The sequence below is a fragment of the Zootoca vivipara genome, chromosome 7 (genome assembly GCF_965207765.1).
Source record: "Zootoca vivipara chromosome 7, rZooViv2.hap1.1, whole genome shotgun sequence".
Lineage (NCBI taxonomy): Eukaryota > Metazoa > Chordata > Lepidosauria > Squamata > Lacertidae > Zootoca > Zootoca vivipara.
The window spans coordinates 46724244-46750987 of record NC_142590.1 but is presented as its reverse complement, the minus strand read 5'-3'; the positions used below and the strand labels follow the sequence as shown (position 1 = coordinate 46750987).

At 40.2% G+C, this 26744-nt stretch overlaps 1 protein-coding gene across 8 annotated transcripts in view; it reads left to right on the top strand.

Moving 5' to 3' along the window:
- The window catches only part of PTPRF (protein tyrosine phosphatase receptor type F), a 480822-nt gene that overhangs the window by 46079 nt on the left and 407999 nt on the right, over positions 1-26744 (top strand). For 7 of the 8 annotated variants that reach the window (XM_035122098.3, XM_035122099.3, XM_035122095.3 and 4 more), the window contains one exon: positions 24278-24364. The exons of the other annotated variant lie outside the window; for it this stretch is intronic. The gene's annotated coding sequence lies outside the window, so the exon portion shown is untranslated. The remainder of the gene's footprint in view (positions 1-24277; positions 24365-26744) is intronic. 8 annotated transcript variants of the gene reach the window in all.

The window sequence follows — 26744 nt, the reverse complement described above, 5'->3', positions numbered from 1 at the left end:
ATTTCTAGCCTGTCTTTTGAAAGATAAGTCAAAATACATTGTATAAATGTAAGATTTTCTGATGCGTTCCTTTTCTGAGAGTGCAAGTGATGTGAGGGAGCAGGAATCACATGTCTGCATTTTCTTGATTTTATTTACGTACTTACTTGAACACTTACTTATATGTTAAACTAGCCTCATTTAAGTTCTCAAAATTGTTCACATGCATGTTTGTGCATGTACACACAAAGAGAGAGAGAGAGAGCGCAAAACCCTAAAACCAACAGCCCTAGCAAATAACGCTACCACATTCCAGAATTACAAAGTCCTCCTTAAACTGTAAGGTCTGGAGAAGTCTTTAAGAGTCAGACAGGTGACTCTCCCAGGGCAGGAACATAGGGTGCTGCCTTATACTTATATGAGACCATTTGTCCATCTAGCCCAGTACTGCCTACTCTGACTGGCAGAGGCTCTCTGGGATCTCAGACAGAAGTTTTCCCCATCCCCTACTACTTGATCTTTTTAAACTAGAGATGCCAGGGATTGAACCTGAGACCTTATTTGTGAAAAACATGGGACCTTCATGATCTACCACTGAGCTATGGTTGCTACCTCCAATCCCATTTCCAGAGCCAAGGAGCCACATCAGAGAAGTTCCTTGATTATCACCAATATCTGCACCTTTGCCTCATTTGCAGATATTAAGAACCAGTGTAGAGCAACATGAAATGTACCTTAACTTTCTGCCAGTTTTATGGGAAGATGGGAAAAGTTCCATTTCAGATGCAGTAAAGACATTTGAAGACAGCAGCAGAAGATACCAGGACTGGTTGCAAGTTTAGTAGTATTGTCTCAAGCCATGCTCTGTGAGAGGTAGAAATGTTAAAACTATGACATTTTTCAACCTTTTCTTTCTAAGATCAGTTCTCTCTGGTTCTCTCTGGTGCTATTTGCGTTTTTCATTAACTCCCAAGGATTAATATTCTCTGTACAATATTATATAGACTATTAAGAGGTGTAAAAAACCTTAATGTTTAAGCTGTCCACCTTATTTGTAGATACTGTACTTCATAGTGAAAAGATTCAAGGTTCCATGGGTGTAATTAGTTGCTGGTAGTTGACAGGTATGTGGCGGATGTTGCTTTGAGTATGTGTGATGGCAGTAAATGGCAAATTATTGGCTGCTGTGATCACTATATAGGCATTAAATTTTTTGTAAGAATGTAGTTTGGGAAGTTGTGCAATTAGTGTATGGATATGCTAGCTCCTGCTCTGAATTTATAATGAAACAGCAGCAAACAAGACAAGACGATACTTTCTCAGAGTGATAGCCAACTAAGACATCCTTATGTGCATTGATTTTAGTGGGTCTACTTTTATTATTGGGACACGGGTGGCATTGTGGTCTAAACCACAGAGCCTAGGGCTTGCCAATCAGAAGGTCGGTGGTTTGAATCCCTGCGACGGGATGAGCTCCCGTTGCTCAGTGGTCCCTGCTTCTGCCAACCTAGCAGTTTGAAAGCACGTCAAAGTGCAAGTAGATAAATAGGTACCGCTCCGGCGGGAAGGTAAATGGCGTTTCCGTGCGCTGCTCTGGTTCGCTAGAAGCGGCTTAGTCATGCTGGCCACATGACCCGGAAGCTGTACGCCGGCTCCTACGGCCAGTAAAGCGAGATGAGCTCCGCAACCCCAGAGTTGTCCGCGACCAGACCTAATGGTCAGGGTCCCTTTACCTTTTACTTATTATCAATCTGCTTTTGGCAAAATCTCATCATACTGGGCTTTGTTTTTAGTGTAGTTCAGTTTTGCAAATTCATATATCTTCATAGAGTTATACTTTAATTAGAATCCATTAAAATTTCTCCAGATTTGTTTAATAGGTGTGGATTTTAGTCATCCCTCTTACTAGCCTTCACTACTCTTATGCCAAGTGTGAATCCCTGACACAAATTTCCTTTGGACACACATCCCATTGTCAGTCAGTTACTTTAAATGACATATACATTTCTATAAATTAATCAAAGAATGGCCTAGTTCACACACAACGATAAACTATACTATGGGTTATTGTGAATGAGCAGGTGTGCTGGGACACAAGGATAAAATTGTGGCCACTTCACTCCTCTCCTGTTCCTACTACTGCCATGCTATTGTGATCTAAGTCATGGTTTAGCTTAGTGTTCCATCTGAACTTGGATTTGTGGTTTGTCCCCTGGTCCTGTTTCCAAAGTGCTACTGAAGCCAAGCGAGCATTCCATGAGAATGTGGACTTGTGGTTTGTTTGTCTTACTCCAACTTGTAACCAGGGTTTGTTCTTGGGTTACTGCTTGTCGTTTCTTTTGGGGAAAACAAACCACAACCTTAGATTTGGATAAGCCAACCATGGCTTAGCTCCTGGTGGTGTGGCCAGAGCAAGGAGGAACAAAATGGCACAATTTTCTTCCTGTACACCAGCACTCTTGCTGTTTCATGGTAATCCATAGTTTGGTTTAGCATTGAGTCTTAAGTGGTGAATGTCATAAAATATCATACAGCAGTATAAATTTAATAGATAAAATACAATTCAATCAGACAATAATGCATCAATAATAGCTAGTTTGATCACACTCCAGGGAAAGATAGTGCAAATTATCCAAACTTTAATACTGATGATGCTTGCTTGATATTAATAGGTAGGGAATTCTGCAACTGATCTTTTTGCCAGAGAAGGTACACATTCTTCTGCAGTATATCTCACCTAGGCTATACACTGGTACCCCAGTTGTCGAACGTAATCCGTTCTGGGAGTCCGTTTGACTTCCCGAACCATTTGAAAACCAAGGCACGGCTTCCGATTGGCTGCAGGAGCTTCCTACACTCAATCGGAAGCTGCAGAAGCCATGTCAGACGGCTTCCGGAAAACGTTCGCAAGCTGGAACACTTACTTCCGGGTTTGCAGTGTTTGGGAGCCGATTTGTTTGGGAGCCAAGCCATTCAACAACCAAGGTACCACTGTAGCTCTTACTATACTGTACTTTGTAGGAGTTAACCCCATTTAACACAGTGTAATTTACTTCTGAGTAAACATGTGGAGGATGGTGCTCTCTTGATAACTATTCCACATTAAACAACATTTTATTTCCTTGCTTCAGGAATCAATAATCCTTTGACTTTCAGGATGAACCCCACTCCCATTTTTGCAGACTTTCCTCTCTTAGTGCCTGAAAATTCAGTTGAGGTGGTTATTCTATCCTTTTATTATTAATGGAAGTTATTAAATGAATCTGAGTAAGTTCTTGTCACCGTTGTCACACACACACCCATTTGACAAAAGCAGCAGTCTCCCTTATCCATCAGCTGCTCTTTTGACTGTACAGTGAGACCTAATGATAACTGTGCAACTATCCTTCAGTTTTGTTTGAATAGTATGTCTGTCCCCCTAAATCCTGTATGAGATAAACGTTGCCCTACAGTTATGTCTGCTTATCAAAAAGGGTTGAAAGTCAGAGTAGCTGGTTTTTTTTTGCTAACTGGATGCATTTCAGCTAAAAATAGAAGTTACTTCCAAAATTATGACTGTCTCACTGTTTGTTTTTGCAGAGATTTCAAATAGAATGCTAAAAATTAAACTGTAGCTAATAGCTGCACATGCAAGCAGATTTGTTCCCCTTATAAGAAAAGCACAACGAAAATAAGGGGCTAGAGAAACCCCTGTTAGGAAAGGTTGCAACTTTGGGGGCTTAGAGGAGTTTAATATTATGCATGGTGTGGAGAAAATTAGCAGATTCCACCCACCCCCCTCTCATTCTCAAAATACTAGAACTCATTGTCACCCCATGATACTAAGTGGTAGAAGATTTAGGACAGATGGGAGGGAGTTGTCTAGTGTGTCATAGAGAAGAATAAGTTGGAATTACTTGCCACAAGATGTGCCAATGTGCACCAATTTAGATTGCTTTAATGGGGGACTAGACAAATTCATGGAGGATAAGGCTATCGATACGGTCATAGGATATGAGTGGCTGGGGAACAACAGCTGTTGTGCCTTGGTCCTGTTTGTGAGCTTCCCATTGCCCCCTGAGGGAAACGGGATGCTGGGCTAGATGGCTCTTCTGCCTCCTTCACTAGGGTTCCTCCTACAAGTGCTTGATCCATTTTTTAAAATGGTAATCATTCCCGTATATCTTGCATTACTGATAAAATAATCCCAGAAGAAATGAGTTGATTCATCTTTTACAAATCCACAGTCAGCTGCTTTAAAAGGTCAGGCAAGCCTGCTCAGGTCAAGCAAGACTGTGGTGTAATCATGGTAGCTCAATAAATGGATATAGATAACACAAGCGCTATTAAAAAAGGAGAATCGGGCATGGTGTTGATCTGTGTGTGCTATGCAAACACTGGTGGGATCCTGGCAGAAATGATGTTGGTGCAGGTAATAGTGCTCATGCGAAACATGGACATTCCTCTGTTGCTTTGGCACAACCTCCTTTTCCCGTAGACTTGGCTGCAAAAATTTCATTTGACATAACCAAGTACATGTGCCAGGGAGGGCTGTATAGGGGTTTAGTTTATAAAGAATAGCTAATCGGCTATGGTAAAATTTCCTTACCCATTAACTTTGTAGGTCATTGTTTTCCAGAAGTTTACATTAGAAATTGCTGATGAAAGCATACTAATAGTTTCACTTGCATGGAGCAATGATAACAGCTCTGACAGGCAAAAGGATTAGTACTTTATTAATACTGCATTGAATCTGCTAAGGCTTTTTTTTTGGACGCTACACTAAGCATATACACTGTGTAGAGTACACTGACTTTACACTTGGATAGGCTTCTGCAGAGTTTCATTTTTTCCTTGTAGATGACTGCTCTCTCCTGCTTTGAAGTAGAATCATTCTCACTTCAAATTTCCGGCGTTACCTTTCTGGATTTGTCTTTGGAGAGAAATTAATAAAAGAGAAGATGACTGCAGCTTAGTTTGTAGTATTTGGCATAGTGTTAGGATCCAAAACACATTTAGTGTTAGAGAAAAGAGAAATAATGGTGCTGTCCTTTTGTTAGAGGAAAACATATTACAGATATTAAAGATAAAACAACAGATTTACCCCCTGGTAGAGAAAGTAATATGGAAGATAATAAAGCAGCCTAGCACATTGATAGGCTGAAACTACAAGCTATAATGTGGAATCTCTCTAAAGCTTTTTGGGTTTGTATTATAAAGTGGAACATACTTGTGTGTGCACATGCCCACGTTATCTATATAGTAAAATACTCTTTCCTTATATTGACTCTTTAAATATTTTTATCTTCCAGAAGTCCCTCCCCCCACTCTAGTCTCCTGCTTATCTGTTCCCTTATGAATGAAAACAAAGAAAATCCTGAGTATCTGTTTAAGCAGCTCAGCGTCATTCTCTTTATTCCCATTGCTGTTGCCATAGCCACCCTCTAGTTGAGCTTTATACTGTCAACTTTGCAGGGAGAGATGTCATCAAACCTTCATGCATTTTAAATGTAACTGCAGATACCATACAGCAGCAAATCAGCCTCTTATTAGAAATCTTTTCCCTCTACAAAATTCTGCACCTTATTTAATTTGTTCCCTGCAGAACAGAGAACAAACTTGCATTACTTTAATGCTTAAAAAAATGATTATAATACAGTGGCATATATGCATGATTAAAGCTAAAATGCAATACTCTGCTGGCATTCATTTACAACAAAATTGTTTGGAGATGACTGTGGTAAGGTGTGTGAATATTACTGATTATTAATCAATGATATTGAGTTCTCTTGACAGGAAAGTGGACAATTTGTTTTTGAACATTTACACATCCTTTGTGAAAGCTGTATGTGCATCTGAGGTGCAAAATAGTTTAAATATAAGAAGAGATACTATATTAAATTCATTATAATTGTTTTAATTCACCTTGTTGCTTTGTCCAGGGCTACAGTGTTTATTGTTTTGGTCTCTTTATTAAGCTATACTTCAATGCTCATTGTACACAATGCATTGTATATAGGAATTTGTATTCTATACGTGATACTCTTTTTTTAGAACTTCTGTTTGTACACAAGATAAGGTGGATCAGGGATCCTTTACCTGATTTTCTTTGACCTTTTCAAATGGCCCAGCAAAATAAATATCAGGTGTTGTGTGTAGAGAAAAATGCTAAGTAGCATTAAAACCAGCCTATTATTCTAATGTTCCTGCTCTAAATACTTGTAGTAGTAAGTACTTATAAGAGTCCTGTAGGACCTTTTTTAATACAGCTCTTGCAAGCAGTTTGTGTCAATATTATAATCTGGAAACCCATGCAATAACAATAAACTATAATATGAAGATTTGGAAACCAGGGTCTTGCATACCTACATTCCAGGTTGGTTTAAGAATAACCCTGTTTCTAGGAAACTTGTGATATGTATTTGATGGTTGATGAGTGAGATGGAGAGAAGGCTCTCTTAACTGGTACACTACATTGATAGTGTAGATCAGTGTTTCTCAACCAGTGTGCCTCCAGATGTTTTGGGACTACAACTCCCATCATCCCTAGCTAGCAAGACCAGTGGTCAGGAATGATGGGAGTTGTAGTCCCAAAACATCTGGAGGCACACTGGTTGAGAAACACTGGTGTAGATGCCCTTTAAGTATCTTTTCCTAGCTCAGGAGCTCTAATGCCAGAACAGACAGGAAATAAATATTTAATTATCCTGAATACGTTGAAAAAATTTGTGGCTTTTGCTAATGATGAACTTGTTTCTTGAAAACTGGGCTGTTTGAAGCATATATTTCTTGGTGCTTTCACCTGGTGTGCTTTGTGTGAAAAGGGTGGGGTGAGAAATCTGATGCTTATAGAAGCAAAATGCATTTTTGAGGGGGAAATGAATAATTTTGTACTAAAAAACAAACTCATAAAGCCTATGTTGCAAAAGTAAACCCGATATTATGATGAGACTTCACTGTGTTTGGTTTCTAATAACATCTCTGCTCAACAGCAGGGATGATATGCCACTTCTTTAATTACTTTTAAAATGCCGATTATAAGGTGTATGTATTAGTGATTATCTGCTGCTGTTGCAGGTCAATAAGTGCCCTATTTCAATTTATTCTAAATTGATTCTTTACAGACTTAAGGAAAATTGTAATAAGGCCTCAGTCTCCAATAATGATGTCCACCCCAGGGTGGTTTATCTATAATTAACTATTGGTAGTCAGTTTAGTTAGAGCAATGCTAAAGCTGTTTAGCCATCCCTGCACGAGTTCCCATGCTGTTGGAGATGAGAACACTTTTATTAGCTGCACACTGGGTGGTATATGACTTAAAGATCATCGGAAAGCCAGTGACATTTTAAAAAAAAACCAGTTCTTGCTAGGATAAGGGAAGGAGGGGAAAGAGTCCAGCTGCCCCCTTAAAAGAACTAGGTTCCCCCACTGGGAAGGGAAAAGAACAACAACACAGTGCTAGGACCTGACCTCTGGGACCAAGATCAGGAGGCAGATGGTAGCACCTGTGTGGAGCTGTGTCAAGGCCACACACTGACCACATGAATTGCTGATCTCGTTTTTGAAAATGAGTGAAACTTTAGAACCAAAGACTATAAGACGTGGCCGATGTACAGTGGTACCTCTGGTTAAGAACTTAATTCATTCCGGAGGTCCGTTCTTAACCTGAAACTGTTCTTAATCTGAAGCACCACTTTAGCTAATGGGGCCTCCTCCTGCTGTGCCACTGGAGCACGATTTCTGTTCTCATCTGAAGCAAAGTTCTTAACCCCCAAGGTACTATTTCTGGGTTAGCGGAGTCTGTAACCTGAAGCATTTGTAACCTGAAGCATTTGTAACCCGAGGTACCACTGTATATGGAACGTCATATTGGAACATCAGTTTTCAGTTGACAAAATACTGGTTACTGCAGGACTCTGAAAAGCGCAGCCGCAGTGCCACAAACAGAGCAGGAGGGGTCAAGTGCTCTCAGTGCCAGAGGACAGCACAACATGGTGAAGCAGAATTATGCCCAGGTGTTAAGCAGAGTTCATGGATATGATGCACCTTTGAGTGGGAAACAGTGGAGAAATATGAGTTGAGGAAAAAGGCACTGGGAATTGGTGCAATACATTTTAGCAAATTATTTTTAAAACTGCTTTGCAGTAATTAAAATATGAGAATGTGGCTTTTTTCGGGGGGGGAAGAGCTTGAGAATCAATAGAAAGGGGCTGTGAACTGGAGTTGGCCATATTTATACGCATACGTATTCAATAATTTGGGGGCATAAAGAAATATGGGGCATTTTTTATAGCACAGCCCTATTTTGTTTGTTAAATTCTGAAACATTAATCTTTAAGGTGCTTTTGATTGCCATACCCACCCTTAGCCTTAGGGGAGTACACTTAGCTTTAATATATAAAAGAATGCAGCCTACCTCTGACTAGATAATCATTACTCATTTTAAAACTGATGGGAATATGAAGGCTTTCTGGAAGAAATGTTATAGATGTGATATGCCACCATGTATATCCATGGGCAAACTAAGTTTTAAATTGGTGTTTTGGCTAAAATTAATTTTGTGATGCACAAATTCTAGACTTTATTTGATTGGATAAGTGATCATTAAGGGCATGGCTGTACAAACCTGATAATTAAAAAACAAGCACAGGGAAGAGTTCATGACTTGGTTTAATCTGAGTGATGAAGGCAGGTACTGGAAGAGACATGAGAGGACTTGTGGATTATAATAGCCTCAACTAAACATGTGAATGCAAGCCTTCGCCTGTCTCTTGTGTCTGGCTAGCTTTTAGGCAGCAGAACACAGGAATCTCAAGTAGGTCCTGGAAATCAGGCTCTTGAAACTTGCCCCAGCATCATGGCTTGGGTGAAGAGTGCCCCCCAGAGGTTTGAAAATAATTTACGTTTTAATTTATTTTATTAATATTTTTGAAACAGGTGTTCAAGCTTGCTGTTTCTGTACAGGAGTTTTTAAAAAACTGATGGTTAAGAATGATATCTCTCTCTCTCTCTCTCCCTCTCTCTCTCTCTCTCTCTCTCTGTGTGTGTGTGTGTGTGTTACTGATTCAATCTTTCTACCTAGTTGCCTAGTGGAAGGGAGTGACATTTGAACTGTGTCCACATCTACCACATGAGACAACAGTATAGTTACGTTTATGGTGTTTATGCCCAGGAGAACTGGGCAGAAGCAGCGGCAGAAACATGCATTGCTGGGTGAGAAAAGGTTGCAGTTTATTGGCGCCTAAGAGAGAAAAGACCCAAACATTCTAGTCCTAAAGCCCAGTTCCATTACCAGGCTGATGACCTGGCAATGCCTGCTTACCACCTTGCTCCTCTTCCCTTCCACTTGGTCAACTATGCCATTGGCATCCCATCCTTCTTTCACTTTTCATGCCTGCTGGTGCAGGGAGGTCCCATCTGTTGATATCAGATGTTTAAAGGATGGAATGGTAAGAGGTTGAGAGAGGGCCTGGGGCTGCCTGAGTAAGTCAATATTTCCTACCCATAGCTTTTGCCTTTTGGGATGCAACCTTTAATACAGGGGTTCCCAACAAAATTTTCTCGGACCCCTCATCGAGCCGCTATTGTGACAAGGACCCCCATTAATTCCTAATCCTAAAATTAAAAAGTGAGAGCCAAATTAAGAGTATTTTTATATTTTATATTTATACAGTTTTTTTTACAGTTTTTTACAGTTACGATTTAGGTTCAATGGACACTGACAAGATCAGTTCGAGAGTCACTGACTTACTTGCTTGAACATCAAATGCATTATCTTCCTCTTCATCTGTAGGCCTTTGTCATTGTAATGAACCACTTTTTAACCAACGGTCCATTTTTAACTATGCGAATTGTAGCTTCCGCGAAAAACGCTTTGTTTACAAACACTACTGTTTTGCAAAGAGGCAGCACGCGCCAGGGAGGGGAATGGAGAAGACAGGGTACCTGCGCAGTAGCGCACAAATGAAGCCGACGCACGCAAAGCATCTTGGGGAGGTGAGCGTTAGTAGAATGCGCGCGCTGCCTCTTTGCAAAACAGTAGTGTTTGTAAAGCGCCACCTAACGGCATACAGCAGAACTACTGCCTCTATCTAATTCTAGTTTTGCGCTAGACCCTGCTCAGGCAGGAAGCGGCCAAAACAAAAAATCTGTTATCATACAAAATATATTTAATATATTTTTTATTCTAATAGCATCTTGCGGACCCCTCTGGCATAGCTCGCGGACCCCTGGGGGTCCGCGGACCACCTGTTGGGAACCACTGCTTTAATACATCTGAATTACTGGATTAGTTTGGGTGTCCCGGATAATTCAGATCCCTTAAGGAGCCAAACATTTCAAGGGGGGTGAATTAGGGTGTTATAATATAGCCAGTGGCTTCCTAGTGATGCCTAATCTCTGTGCCCAGGTTTCTTTGGGCTAATTGGTTCTACATTGTTCCTTGGTATTGATAACACCATCTTTATGCTGATTGTTTTTCTTCAAAAGGACCAGTCCTCTGTGGCCATTGGGATTGCCAATACTTCTTATTATCTTGCCTTCAGCATAATGTGAAAGCCCGGCAGCCATCACATAGCATAGCATTTCAAGTTCTCTGCTGCTGAATTGAGACTGGGCTGCGCTTGCTGCGGGTCCAGGAATTTCTGGTGTTAAATGGGCTTCAGTCACTGTTAACAAATGTGAGTGAACTTTGAAGAATACCTCTGATTAAATTGAGATTGTTAATCATTATTATGCAACACTTCTTCCACTTGATACCTGTCTCTATCCATCAATTTATCTCTCTGTGTGTGTGAGAGAGAGAGAGTGGGGGGGGGAGGGAGAGGGGTAGAGCGTGCTAGCTCGCTTTTATCACCTTAACCTTCCATTTTCTTTGTGTGAGGCACAGATTTTTCAAGACAGTACATATTGTTGTGTGTGTGTGTGTGTGTGTGTGTGTGTATGTATGTATGTATGTATGAGAGAGAGAGATGGGGGGGATATTGATTAGTGCTGGTCAGACCATAGCAACTTCACTCTGCTGCTTACAGAGAATTTCACTCTGCTGTAAAGGGCTGCACTGTGCTAATCCTCCTTACACTGCAGCACTTGTCCCCTACCTGATAGGTGTTAAATACTGCATTCGGAGGGGATTATCACCAGCTCCTCTGCTCTGGCAGTGAAAAAGAAAAGAAAGCCTATGCTTTCTTGCTGTTCTCTCAGGGAGGAGTAACAGGGAATCCCAAAGGCATGATTGTAACATTTGTGTAAAGCAGTTTGGAATCCTTGGGGATAAAATGAATTGCAATATGAACACAGGGATTAATAATACATTTTGGGGGTGGCTTTTAGTTTAAAAGCTGTGAGCTGGTGTTTTTCTTAACATCACTTGCATTAGTACAAGGGTTTCTCTTGTGACACAGAAAAGGCATAAAAATAGCACTTCATTTGTTTCAGCTGTGGAATACATGTGTTAAAACCCTTGATATATGGCTATAGAAGGCAGCATTGTTGGCATAGCTGAAATTCTCCTTTGTGGTGACTTCTCAGTGCTGGTGATCACTTTTGTGTTTCACAATAAAGTGGAAGAACAACTTATGGATTGGTTACCTTCTGTTGGTAGCATGGAAAATTTCAGATCCATTAACCATCTGCATTGAATTACAGACGTTGAGACTAGGGCTGCACGTGACAAAAAATAGGGACTATTGAGTCCAACCCAGAGCTCTCTATATGTTTTGGGAGTGCAGCAGCTTGTTGGGGCTGATGGGAGTTGTTGCTGAAAAAGAATTACAGTATTGTGCAGTGGTACCTCTGGATATGTACCTGATCTGTTCTGGGGTGCGGTTCTCACCCCAAAAAGTATGTATCCGGAGCGGCGCTTCCATGCATGCACGAAGTGCCGATAGAGCACTTGTGCGCATGTGCAAAGTGCAAAGAACACTTCTGCGCATGCGTCCATGGCGGAACCCGAAAGTAAACACTTCCGGGTCCGGCCGTGTACTTAACCTGAAAATACGCAACCTGAAGCGGATGCAACCAGAGGTATGACTGTATTATAAAAAGCTTGTGAGCTTCGTCTGATCACAAATTCCTGGGTTATTGTGTGCTCAGAGGCACCCCGTTCTTTAATTTGCAATCTATGTCCATCTGCATATGCCCTTGGTTTGTGGATTTTGGGATTCTAATAGAAATCTGCTCAAGAAATCCCACCTTGGTTTATATAGCTTGTTACCAGTCTACAGATGAGTTTTTGTGGAAGTATAATTTTAAAACATAGAGTTGAGATTAAAGCCAGTTAGGTTAGGTTAAGTTAGTGTTCAGCCTAGTTGATAACTCTCATGAAGAGGATATGGAAGTTTGGGTTAGATTCTTGCCCAGAGCATCTTGTGCCTAACAGTATGCCCCCTGTTTATCCCTGAGAAAAATAATGGCTGCTGAAGTGATGTGTTGAACATGTGTTGCCTATTCAATGATGAGGAAAACAAGGGTAATGTAGGCTTCAGGGTGTGTGCTGTCCATCTGTCCAGCTTTATTTTCATGTTGCATGTTTACAAAAATGTGAGCTCTTCAGTTCAGTTGTGAAGGTCTGTCTTCTGCAAGAAGGCAAAATGATACTAAGGAGTGGGGAATGTAACTAACTTGCCACAAGTGCTTCCACATGATAACCCTCAAGCACTTTTTTTTCACTGAATGCATGCGTACTCCTGTTAAAATTGATCCCCTTACATAAAGATCTGCCTTGGACATGACAGCAAAATACTAAAAACTCTCTTTAAATAGTCCGAATGATTCATTCTGCTTTTAGTTTTTTCAACTGGTTGTTAAGATTGCTACATCCTTTAAGTTTACTACAAAAGTGTGAAAATAAATATGACTAACAGAAGTAAAATTGTATTTAATCCACTTGTTTATAAGGTTGTTCTTGGGATCAAGAGACAATTATCAGTGGCCTTCAATCCTCTTAGCAAGGAATCCTTATAATTTCCAATGAAGCTGGCAATAAAAACTTAGCAGCTGTTTATACAGGAAGAGTGGGCGATTTATAAGCCAATTCTGAAAATTGGCAGACTTATGGCATTAAAAGTGATCTGTTAGATGTGAAGTGGAATGTGCAAGGTACCATAAACATACTGCTTAGTATATCAGGATGCTGTTTTAATAATGTTTCTCTTCAGTTTTCTCAACAATCCCAGATGGTCAATGCTAGTTCTTTTCAAACAGTAGACTAAGGACTATGTGGCCAAGATGATGCAGAATCAACTATGCCATGGTACTACAGTATTAAGAAACCATGAGATAGTTGCACTGTCCCATTGTTTGCAAATAGCTTGGGACTATTTAATCACATTTCATGTCCCGCCTTTCCTCTAATGAGTTCAAGGCAGTGTACCTGGTTCTTTAAGCCACCTCCAATCTCATCCTCACAACTACCTGTGATATAGGTTAGGCCAGTGTTTCTCAACCTTTTTTGGTCCAAGGCACACTTGTTCCATGAAAAAAATCACGAGGCACACCACCATTTAAAAAGTTAAAAAAATTAACTCTGTGCCGCCCTATATTGACTATATAATTATGACTGTAAGAAACACTTGCCAATTGCTGTGTTGGTTGCAATCTCCTGTAATAAGGCTTCACAAGCCGCTGATTTCTCTGCCAGCACAATCCTTTGCTCAGCAAGTTTCAGGTCGAGCTCATCCAGCCAGCTTCTTTAAGTTTGCCTAAATTTTAGTTTAGTCTGGTTATTGGTGGCTGCCAGGCACGTGACAATCCAAATCGCCCTTCTCGTCGCCGCACGTCGCGGCACACCAGCCAGCGTCTCGCGGCACACTAGTGTGCCGCGGAACAGCGGTTGAGAAACGCTGGGTTAGGCTGAGAGATAGTCACTTAGTGAGTTTCATTAATTAATTAATGTTTGAAGAGGACTGGGGATCTGGTTGGCCACTGCGAGAACAGGTTGCTGGACTGGATGGGCCTTTGGTTTGAGCCAGAAGACTTTTATGTACTTCAGCTTCTCTTGCCCCTCCCCACTTCCCTGAACATCCTGTCATTTTGCCTGTGTTGCAGTGGCAGCAGCAAAATTGATTAAAAAGCCCAAAGCACATGTAAGCAGTGTTAAGAATTTCAAATAAGGGTTGGCAGGGTAAATGGTTTGGGAAGAGCCGCGGTGGTGCCCTGCTCCCCTTGCAGCCCATGCTGGCTTCTTTTCAAGGCACTCCTGCCAACTTCTCTTCCCTTGTACTGTGTTTGGTGACTGGCAGTGCTTGAAATTATTACTTCAGTGGGTGCGAGGAGGGAAGCTGGAGGAGCAATGCTGGAGCAGCCTCATCATTAAAAAATGTGCAACAATAAATCCAGCCCCTTCCTTAAAAAAAAAAGTCACCAACTCTCTCATCTCCCCTTACTTCTCTCAAGATAAGTGATTATTTATTTGATATATATCCCAACTTTCCTCCAAGGAGCTAAAGGTGGCGTACATTTCTGCATTTTAATGTTTTGTTGGAAGCTGCCCAGAGTGGCTGGGGGAACCCGGCCAGATGGGCGGGGTATAAATAATAAATTATTATTATTATTATTATTATATACATTGCTCCCCTTGCTCCATATTATCCTGTGAGGTTGGTTAAGTTGAGAGACAGTGACAGGCCCAAGATCGTCCAGGGAGCTTCATGGCTGACTGGGGATTTGAACCCTGGTCACCCAGATCCTTAGGCTTCTAAAGTGGCTTGTGTATGCAGCAAAATGTTATATTACTGGCTATGTAATTTAGAGAAATTAAGGAACCATGTGCATGACCATGTGCACCCATGTGCAGAATACTCATGTATTTTTTGTGGTCTGAATGTATGCATGTATGTAAGAGAGTGACTGTGAGGTGACCATACCCACTACCCACTTTAGCTTTGGACATGACCCACATGTGACCCCTTGGATGGATGACCAACAGGGAATGCAGCAAGACAGACAAACCACAGCATAGGGTTCACACTTAGTACTGGTTTAGCTCCCAGTAGCATCTCAGCAGGACCAGGGGAAGAGGAGTAAGGTGGCTGTGCACCAACATGCTTGTTTTTTCATGCTAAGCCATAGTTTGGCTTAGTAGTTAGTGTGAACCAGACCAATAAGTCATTTGAGTGTTGGTTCCTTTTTCTATTGATGAAACTGAATTGACCAACTGGGTTCAACCAGTGAATTCTGGCTTCCAGGTCTTCACAGGGCATAGTATCAAGCTCAAGCTTCTGTTAGTGATTAGGCTTTAGCAGCCAAGGCTGAGGGTGCTATTCTCTGCTATTCTCCATACCATATATTATTATTTTCAGAGTGACAAAGGAGAGCAAAGATTGTTTTGTTTCTTTCTCAGGGCTGTGTGTTTATGTGTGAGAAGGGAAAGTGTCTGCCCTGTGTAATCATCCCCCTGTCCTTCATTGCTTTGATATCTCTGGTAAGCCTCCTCCCTTTCACCTCCTTCCATAAGATGAAGAGCCCTAATCTTTTAAATCTTTCCTCATGTGTAAGCCTCTCCAGGCTTCTAATCGCTTTTGTCACCTGTCTCTGGACCCTTTCTATTTCTGCTCTCTCTTTTTAGAGATAAGGTGACTCGAAATGAAACTTTAAAAAATAGAGATTATGTTATTTATAAACAGTATTGCTGCTGTTTATGCAGCATCCTGTATGAACAGATGTTTGGATTGCCATTCTGCCCTTGCTTCTGGGTGGGTCAATACACCAGTAAAAAATAAAAATAAATGAGCTCATTTCTGTAAAAGGCAAGTGATGGAGGAAATTTAATGGGAAGAATCTTAACGGGCTTTGGGGAAATCCTAGGGACTAGGAGTAGTGCAGAGTTCCTTAATTGATGCCGGATCAGTAGTATTAAGAAGACTTCAGTGGCATTCTGATAAAACATGATAATTACCTTCTTAATATTTTGTAAATATGTGAAATGAACTTTTTGGGTAAGAGGTCAGTCCAGTTTTGAAAGCAAAATATAATTAGTTTTGAAAGCAAAATATATATAGTTTTGAAAGCAAAATGTCAACTTTTAGAAAACTCAAAAACTTGCCCACAATGGTCTAGTTTGCACATACCACTTATATTTATTTTTCCTCAAAAAAACCACACTATGGCTTATTTTCAGGGGATGTCTTTATTTTCGGGGTATGGCTTATATTCCTTGAATGCTTAAAAACCGTGCTACGGCTTATTTTATGCCTACGGCTTATTTTCAGAGAAACAGGGTAGGCATGTAGAGCAGGCTTCCTCAACCTTGCCCCTCCAGATATTTTGAGACTACAATTCCCATCATCCCTGACCAATGGTCCTGCTAGCTAGGGATCATGGGAGATGCAGGCAAAAAACATCTGGAGGGCCGAGGTTGAGGAAGCCTGATGTAGAGGGATGTAGGTGGCACTGTGGTCTAAACCACCAAGCCCAAGAGGGTTGTCAGTTCAGATATACATGACGTAAGCTCCCGTTGCTCTGTCCCAGCTTCTGCCAACCTAGCAGTTTGAAAACATACCAATGCAAGTAGATATATAGGTACCATTGCAGCACGAAGGTAAACAGCGTTTTCATGTACTCTGATTTGTCATGGTCCTCCGTGCACCAGTAGTGGTTTAGTCATGCTGGCCACATTACCTGGAAAGCTGTCTGTGGACAAACGCTGGTTCCCTCGGCCTGAAAAGTGAGTTTAGCGCCGCACCCCATAGGGGTCCTTTACCTTTACTTTACCTTACCTTACCAAGGCATGTGTCACTGTCAGTCACCTTAAAGGACATGGCTGTTGAATTTTAAAATAAACACAAACATGTTTTCAATGCAAGAATAAATGCAGGGAGAGAAAACAAAGGATGGAAGTAAAACAAGCAGTTTGATAGAAGTAAATTTTACTGAGCATCTGGAATCTTGCATTTCTATTTGAACAAGAAAGGTGATGGACAGATTATTATTGATTGAGCCTTGGTCCATTATCAGTTGTACTTTAGATTATGAACCTATAGAGCAGGTATCCCCAAACTTCGGCCCTCCAGATGTTTTGGGCTACAATTCCCATCTTCCCCAACCACTGGTCCTGTTAGCTAGGGATCATGGGAGTTGTAGGCCAAAACATCTGGAGGGCCGCAGTTTGGGGATGCCTGCTATAGAGCAACTCAAAACCAAATACAACATTACACATTTTAGGACAGAACTGTCCCAGTCATTATTCAGCATTCATTCACAGTTGTTTCCCATAAAACAAATAAACAAGTAAAATTTGTGCTTTGCACAAATTAGGCTGATTTTTTGGCTAGAGCTATTGCATAGCATTCCATTTTAAAAACAATTGGCTTATCCTTGCCATTCAGTAAGACAGTAACTTTCAGAAAAAGCAAAACAGAATCTTTTGTTGGTACAGATGAACAGATTTATTGTGGCATTGGCTTTCATGGATTAGAGCCTATTTGGATTTGAGTTATGAAATGTATCCTTAGTCAGCACCCTATGTGGGGGACTATGTCAAAAGCCTTACTGAAATCAAGATACATTATGTCCACAGCATTTCCCTGATCCACCAAGTTTGTAATTCCATCAAAGAAATCAGATTGGTCTGGCATGACTTATTTTTGAGAAACCCATGCTGGGTCTTAGTAATCACAACTTCCCTTTCTAAATGCTCACAGACAGACTGCTGAATTATCTGTTCTAGGACCTTCCCTGGTATTGATGTTAACCTCACCAGTTGGTAGTTACTTGGGTCTTCCCTTTTCCACTTTTTGAAGATAGGGACAACATTTGCCTACCTCCAGTCTGTAGGGACCTCGCCTGTTCTCCAGGGTTTTAACGTAGCAAGGTGTTTGCTTACTACCTCTTTTCCTATCTTGGGCTGCAGCTCCCTCCTTACATAATTTATTCTGTTATCACCAGGTTGGGCATCATTTTTTTCCTTTTGGATGAAGACAGAGGCAAAGTAGGTGCTGAGTAGTACTGCCTTCTCTCTGTCACGCATTAGCATTTCCCGGTCTCATTCATGCAGAAAACCCACCACGTGCTTGTTCTTCCTCTTACTTCAGACATAGCCAAAGAAACCCTTTTTATTATTTATAAGCTGTCTTGCAAGCCTGAGCTTCTTCTGATGTTTAGCCAGCCTGACTCCCTACCCCCCCCCCCCGGCTACTTGTGTATACTCCTCCTTTGTGATTACCCCTTTCTTCCATTTCTTATACGTGCCCTTCTTAACTCTCAGCTCATCTGTAATGTAGCAAATGTAAAAGAAAAGTTTGATGTCTTTACATCAAATATGATTTTTGTCAACCATTCTTACAGATCTTGATGACAGATAATCTGTTGGTCTGTACTCATCGGAGACCCATCAATAGGGGAGTAAAACTCCATATGATCTATTATCATCAAGTAAATATGGGCAATGTCTAGTGTATACACTTTAAAATTAATGGCAAAATTGACTAAGTTTCTTTTTAGTTATTATTTCCTGTTCTTACTATGTCATTGGAACTGTCAAACCACTCATTTTACAGGTAGGTAGCCGTGTTGGTCTGACGTAGTCGAAACAAAATAACAAAATTCCTTCCAGCAGCACCTTAAAGCACTACTCATTGTTACTGAAAATGGCTATAATAAAACAGTTTACAAAAATTAATGACAAATTAGTTAGTAATTTAAAATTTATGACAAATTTGCTAATAATTAACAATACCTTGCCCGTGAGATGCCCACACAAATCTCTGAAGTTCCACTGGTGACAGAAAACTTTTCTACTCTTATTGAAATAATCCATTCACAATAAATGAAAGAAACTCATTTTTCCATCAGTGAAACCCTGCAATAAAAAGTATAAATACCTGTATTTAAAAATCCTTTAATTCTGAACACTTACCCAGATTTAGGATGTATGGTTATCAATCAGTTAATAGATAAATAGTCTGTGTTGCACTTTGAAAATTCTAAATAGTAATCTTGAAAATACTTTCATTTTTATTGATTATTCATAGTACATATATTTGTTAGTGATTGTTATTTTTATTGGATTCTGTTTGCTTTTTTATTCCTCTGGATTTCTGTTATCCAGTTAGGTTTGCATCAGCAACTTGTTTCATGTCCCTTTTCCAATTCAACTTGCCTCATTAATTAATCTTCACAAGTTTCCTGTTTGTAGTTTTTAGAGGTTTGAATAAAATAAGTTAAAGAGAAGTGTGTTGGTTCTAAAAAACAATCCCAAAAGGATAAAATTAAAGGGACAAAGCTGACATATGTTTAATGTTTCATTTGCTACTTAATGTATGATCTTAGGTTTCCTTTGCTGCTACTACTAGTTTATCTTTTCTTGTCTCCTCTTTTTAAAGTAAAAAAAGCACTTGAGGGCCAAATTTTTAGTCTTCTAGTAGAATATGCTTATTATAACAAGAATTGAAGGCCACATTCCGTGTGCCAGTATTTTAATGTAAAGCATTTGGCATCTGTCAGCATAATATCCTGCCTTTATCACCTCATTGAATTTGCTAGAGGAATGCTGATAGTAATTTGCACAGCATCATTTAATCTCCTTTGTCAAATTATGATGTTGTTATTGATTTCAAGCTGCTGGTTAGCTTCACAGATTTCTTTGCATCTTATTGTTTTTCCTAGGGATTTTCATGCTATGTTACTTTTTGCTGGAGCTGTCAATTAGGAATAGATGTCTTGAACAGTAGGGAACAAAAACATTCTTTTTAGAGCTCACAATCTGCACTGTTTTTCAAACAGAAAGTTGTCTTAACCTAGGGTGCAATTAAATAGTGGTTATAACCAGAACTACTTAGTAAAGTATCTGAAGAAGTGTGCATGCATGCACACGAAAGCTCATACCAATGACAAACTTAGTTGGTCTCTAAGGTGCTGCTGGAAGAAATTTTTTTATTTTGTTTCGACTACGTCAGACCAACATGGCTACCTACCTGTAATTAGTAAAGTAAAACATGCAGAATTATCTCAAGTTGTTCATACCTTAGGGTAAAATGGCAAGTGTGGAGAAAATGGCTTATTTCAAGAGCAGCATCTCTGTTGCTTTGCAATTTTGCCTTTTAGGTTTAGGACAGTGATTTTCAACCAGGGTGCCATGAATGACGGTCAGGGGTGCTGCGGGCAACAGTGGCCTCTGTCCCTCTTTCCTGCCTTCCCTTCTCTGATGCCCTCTCTACCTCCCAAAGGCTTGTGTGGCTGTTGGTTGCACCAGCCCTGGCTACAAGCTTCACAGGCAAATGGTGCCTTTGGGGCTGGTCAGGTGGGAAGGAGTAAGCAAGCAGGCAAGGGAGCCCTGCCAGCCAGTCCGCTAGCACTTGCTGTTGGGAATAGATAGACAAGTTCCAGGCTCCTGTGGGACAGTGCGAGGAGGTATCTCTCTTTGGGGGCAGGGGGCCAGCTCAGAAACTAGGGGCAGCAGCAGCGGCTGCCCGGAGGACTCCCAAGGAGAGGGGAGAGAAGACAGAGGAGGCTGAGGGAACACTCCACAAGGGAGGATGTTCAAAAAAAGGTGAGAGGCTGCCAGCACTGCAGGCAAGGGGTGACATAACTGTGCTCCTGAACCCCACAGGGATGCCGCAGAAAGAATGTAGTTGGTAAAGGGAGGCATGGACTCAAAAAGGTGGAAAACCTCTGGTTTAGGGCAGTATATTTTATTTTAATTGCATACATGCATGTGTAAATGACTTGTATTTATGTTATGCTCTTTGGCTTTGTACTCCACAAAGCTCTCTTACTTGAAACACACCAATCATACAATGTAAGAGTGAAATTATGAATGCTAATTGCTTACAATCTTGGTGAAAAGATATTTGAACTAATTTTTATCAAATCCACAATGTATAATTTGAAAAAGAAAGAAAGAATTAGATTATTAATTATGGCCTCATTTTGTTAGGCCCTAAGATGCAGCTTATAGCTGATGCGGACTTCACGTGTCTGATCCCTCACCCAGGCTTAAGGAATTGGGAATAGACAACAGGACCCTCTGCATCTTCTTACCACCTCAGATGTGAATTTCCACAGTTCACACAGGTCCTGCTTACCAAACACAATGTGTTCTGTGGAAACTGTTTGTTAGGCAAGCATTGCATAACAAGTCCACAATTTCCATGATTTCCTATGGAAATATTTCTAATGTGGGGTGTGTCGTACTCCTTTCACTGTTTTTTTCAATGGTTTATTCAGCAAAAGAGAGACACATTAAAAAAACCTAATTTGTTCGATCTCTCCTGCACCCTGATTCATCTGATCTTGCTCCTACATCCCTCTCCTTGGTTTCTGCCTGAAAATGGCTGCTGCTGACCAGCAAAGCACAAACAAACAAGGAAGTTGGAATTTCAGATAGGTCAATCTGCAGAGTATATAGGGGGTTTGGAGATTGTTTACGTGCGGATAAATGAATTTTCAGATAGCGGGATCTGTGTGTAAAAGCCTATGCTGGTAATATTTACGGGTACTGGAATTCTTAAACTTCATTGGCCTGAAACTATAGATCAAAAAGTTTGAATGGAATGTCATACAAAATATTCTGACCTTTTGAAATCTGAATTATATAAAATGCATTCTCCAGCTCTTGTAACTGAAACCTCACGTTCCTTGAAACACCATTCTCCTCCATTTCCTATGGTCAGCAGAGGGGTGATGATACACCCTATGTCATCTCACTTAGCTATTTATTAAAAGATGCACTTTCCTAGTTTATGACCAAGTGCTAATCTAAGTCTCCAGGGATATGACTCCATGCATATTATTTAATCTGTTCATTTTTGTTTGGCACAATGGGCAAAACAGAACCAATTAGTGTGGGCCTACTGAGTTGAGTAGTACAGTGGTACTAAATTGGTTCCGGGGTGCCATTTGCTCCTCGAAAAGTACTTAAACCGAAAGTACCCAACCACAGCGGATTTAAACCGAGGTATGACTGTAAGCCTTTCCTCTTCTTTTTATTTGAGTTTAACAGGCAGATTATGCTAAATAATGTTCTGCTAAACCGATGTTGAAATTTGCACCACATAGATAAAATTATAGGTTCATTAGCAAAGGGTATATTTAATATTTTGGGTTCTCTGTAGACATTCAGGGTGCTTATACAGTATAATACATTCAGGATGCTTATACAGTACAATACAAATCTTTTGCTTGAGATGCATCCATGCTTCTTTTTTTAAAAAAGTCACAAAAATTAGAAATTCAAAATATATCATCTCTACCCGCCCAGATCTTAATAAAGTTATTTTAAAGTCTGTATGCCAGACTAAATGTTATGCTGCCTAGGCTGACATTCCCATTTCTTTGTGAGGAAACAAAGGTGTAGGAATTTTACAAGTGCTTTTGCTTATTCTTGCTTTTAAACTATCAAATGTTGGAATCTTTCTCAGTAAATGAGATCACCCACTGAGTTGAGAAGGTGAGGAGCACTTTTCATGCTTTACAATTGTGTCCTGAATTTCTGCTTAATTTGACTGTTGTATGATTATTGTTTGTAAAAATGGGCTTTTGTGCATTTTAACGGCTTTCAGAATGTTCTTGTTTTGGGAAACCTGGAGAGGCATAAGGTATTCCTTGGCATGTCAGTGTTTCTGCCTAAGGGGAACATTGCCCTCCAATAGATAACATTGTCTTCAGCTCATAAACTAGCATTTTACCATTAGCCACCAGGTATTCTCAAATGTCAGTTAAAAGTGCATGATCATTCCCAGTTTTTAGTGGGAGGCTGCAGCTACCATCCTGTTGCAGCAGGGAAAAATGAATAGGAAGGAAAGAAATGTTGACCTTTCTTAACTTTTACCTTCATACCATCAAATGTTTGTGCTTTAATTAGTGGGGCCCCTGAAAATACAAGACCTTTGGACTTGCAGTATATCTAGCAGAAATGAATGAGAACAAAAGCTACTGAAAATGCTGCTAGGAATTCTTGATGTTAATTTTGGGTCTGATTTTCCCCATTGACAATAAACATAAGAAATTGTGAGTTTGATATGAGCTCCTGTTGGTACAGATTCAAGATCACAAATGCAGGTAATAATTGACCTTGTAAGAATTAATGTGCCACTCATGGAGGTACGGTTTAAACCATGCAAAGACTTACCAAGAAAGCTTTCTATAATTTGGGGCTGTAAATTGAACAAATGGATAATATCAGGAAATACTTGGTTTTGAGGTTGTGTTTTCAAGACTGAGAAGTTAGTATGCACCCATCGTATTCCTGATTAAATCTGTGTAATAAATCAAATAGGTGTGTTACTGTTCTGCAAACCCTGTCTATTTTGAATATAGGTAGAAGACAAGGTTGCATTAGCTTTGAGGTACAATATATTGATTTCCATGCAACAGTGAACTATGTTTTACTTTATTGTGAATGAGTAACATGTTGGTACACATTGCTGGAAAAGTCCTGAGTTGCTCCTACCTCTTAGTTTGGTTGAGGGAAACAAATAATGAGCCCTGGTTTGCACATAACATGAAGCCAGCCTCTGGTTTGTTCCCTCTGTGGTGTGGCAGTAGCAGGGGGGAGGAGTGGTTCAGGAACTTCTGAGCACTGTGCACCAGCACATCACTTCTTCACATTGAACCATAATTTATAATAAAACAGCTTTTGCCAAATCTATGATTCTATTAACCTCGTGCCCTCCAGATGTTCTGGACTACTATTGTGCTGGCTGCTGCTGATTTGAATTGTAGTTCAATGCTTCTGATGGGCAGCAGGTTTCCTCCACGTTGTTCTCATTTTTGCACAAGGTGAAGACCTTTTTGTTACCAAGGAATGTAATCAAGCTCCTTGCTGACACTGCTATTTTGTTAATGTTGTCGCTTATTGTGCCGTATTGTTACCTGCCCCACACTGCCATTGAGAAGAAGAATGGGATATAAGTATGAATAAATAATAAAACAGAACTGCAGGTCTTTCAGGTTTGGGAAGTTTGAGGTTGTATCTATTGTGGCACTTAAGTCCTCATTCTGTGTCCTAGGCAAACCCATGGACTCCAGAAAAAAGAAATAATTGCCCCGAAGCTGCTTTCAATTCCAGTAGTGTTTGCTCAAATGAGAGCCCTGTTGGCACAAATTAGTTAGGCTAGTTTCCAAGTTGTGCTTCTCTAATTCTCTCCCCACCTATAATCCTAGCGTTTTGGAGGCATCTCAGAAAGAATGTGGCATCTTTTAGCCATAAAGAACACTCTTATTACAGTTTGTTTGGCAGACATGCACCAGTTATGCATAGGGGACTGAAGCAGACATTCTTAGTATCATCCTGTGGACTTGAAAGCATATACCGGCATTGATATTTTGGGGAAGCTTTTCAGTATTTACTGAGATTATGATTATCCATTTTTGTGTTCTGTAGGGTACCACCTGAATGGGTCTGATCAGTGTGAAAAGGACCTACAACTTCAGCTTGCAAAGGAGCTGTGAGGAGGTTTGCTGCAGTCAGGTGGGTATAAGTGTGCATCATATGGTGTATAAAGAGCGGGTACAACTGCAGTTTTTTGTTAATTGCAAACCTATCATTTCAGTTGGCTTTTCAAAAATGGCAAATAAAGGGTTTTGCAACCTTTCAAATCAGGCATCTTGAAAAAAGAACAAGCAAAAAAAAGTTGCAGTTGATGAAAAAGTTATCTGGCAAATTGAGAGTGTGTAAAAATGGATTTGGAAGGAAAGGATTGTTCTTGCATTTTGTTTGTAATATAATTTGTATCCTGTTGAAAATTCGTAAAATGTTCCAAGGAGATAGAGTTGATCTTGTCCACTTCTGTCAAGCTTAAACAAACAAACATTCACAACTGAAATATCTAGATTGTCCATTGTAACATTTTGAAGTCAATGCCATTAATTAAATTAGTATTTTTAGTACTAACAATAATGCACTCTCCCAATAATTGCATTTAACTTTTACTTATATCCAGATCAGCTCCCAGCCCCCTCAGGTAGAATGCATCTCTACCTTAACTGTAGAAATACAAGAGAATAATGTTTTGCATTTTATTGTTACTAGTTTTTTCTGCATATCTACAGCAGTCTTTCTCAACTTTGGGCCCTGGATGTTGTAGGACTACAACTCCTATCATTCTTGGCTAGTAGACCAGTGGTCAGGAATGATGGGAGTGGTAGCCTAACAACATCTGGGGAGCCAAAGTTGAGAAAGGCTGACTTAGAGAATCCTCATAAAATGTAGTGTTCTACATCCAAAGTGTCACTTCTGTGAATAAAAAAGGGGTGGAGAGCCAATGGATGTTCTCAGTTAAGGACGGAAAGGAATAGATTTTCGCCACCTATCATGTTATTCCAGAGGATTTCCCAAAACACCCCAAGAAAGTCTTCAAGATACTGCAGTGGGAAAGCAGTGTTGTCAGAAATACGCTCCTCCTATTTCCAGCAAGAGCATCCAGTAAATAGAGTTGTGAAGATAAAAGTGGGAAGAACACAATGTACACAGCTTTGAATTCCTGGGAGAAAAGTCACAAGACAAATCTAGAACAATAAGCAACAAATGTGTGCAGTTTCACAACTCTCAGCAAAATGTATACACACAGAACATTTTGCTAATCTTGATAAACAAAATATATCCTTGTGTTAGGGTAGTCTACAGGAATTTAAACTAAGCAGCTACAGGGTGCTTAGTTTTTTATGGTTGTATCTGCTGATTCATTTTGTATGTTACAGTTTTGTTTTATGGTTAGTGTTCATTAATAAATAACAGCATAGTGAGGACAAGCAAACCAGTAGTGGCTTTGTTAACTGTTTATATTTGGACAACTTTTCCCTAACAACCACTTAAGCAATTTCTTTAACAAAAACAATAACATTATAGCATATTTATCCATGTTTGTTAACTGATGTGGTTAAACATTTTAAACAAAAAAACTTAGACTGAGTTTTAGCACACATGAAAAACTTAAAACAAATCCTTAATTCCTGATGAATAGCCTTTGGCCTATAACAGGGGTAGGCAACCTAAGGCCTACCTTAGGATGCGGCCCAATCGCCTTCTCAATCCGGCCCTCAGACGGTCCAGGAATCAGCGTGTTTTTACATGAGTAGAATGTGTCCTTTTATTTTAATTGTATCTCTGGGTTATTTGTAGGACCTGCCTGGTGTTTTTACATGAGTAGAATGTATGCTTTTATTTAAAATGCATCTCTGGGTTATTTGTGGGGCATAGGAATTCGTTCATTCCCCCCCTCCCCCAAATATAGTCCCGCCCACCACATGGTCTGAGGGACGGTAGACTGGCCCATGGCTGAAAAAGTTTGCTGACCCCTGGCCTATAACGTAACTTAAATAGAAGACTATTTTTAGAAAGATTTTTATTCCAGAAGCATTTTATTTTAAAAATCCGATTTAAATTGAAAAAATCTGATTTAAAAAAAAAATCTGAATTAATTTTTTTTTTATAAAAAAAAACACCATTGATTTTTCTCCGCCCTGGTCTCCATATTTTGTTTCATACCTTTCTTTAGAAACGACCAATTGGCTTATCTTTTTTTTTTTTTTAAGTGAAAGCTAAGAGTCTGGGACTGCTGCTAGCATGGGTAGCCCCTGAACATTCCTCTTGGTGGCCCTGATCCTTCTCTTCCTAGATTTAAAAATAGGTTGTGGTGTTGGTACCAGTTTCCCCAGCCTGCTGCAAACTGTCATTGCTTGCACCTGAGACTTGGTCACTTAGCGCAGTGTTTCTCAACCAGTGTGCCTCCAGATGTTTTGGGACTACAACTCCCATAATTCCTGACCACTGGTCTTGCTAGCTAGGGATGATGGGAGTTGTAGTCCCAAAACATCTGGAGGCACACTGGTTGAGAAACACTGACTTAGCG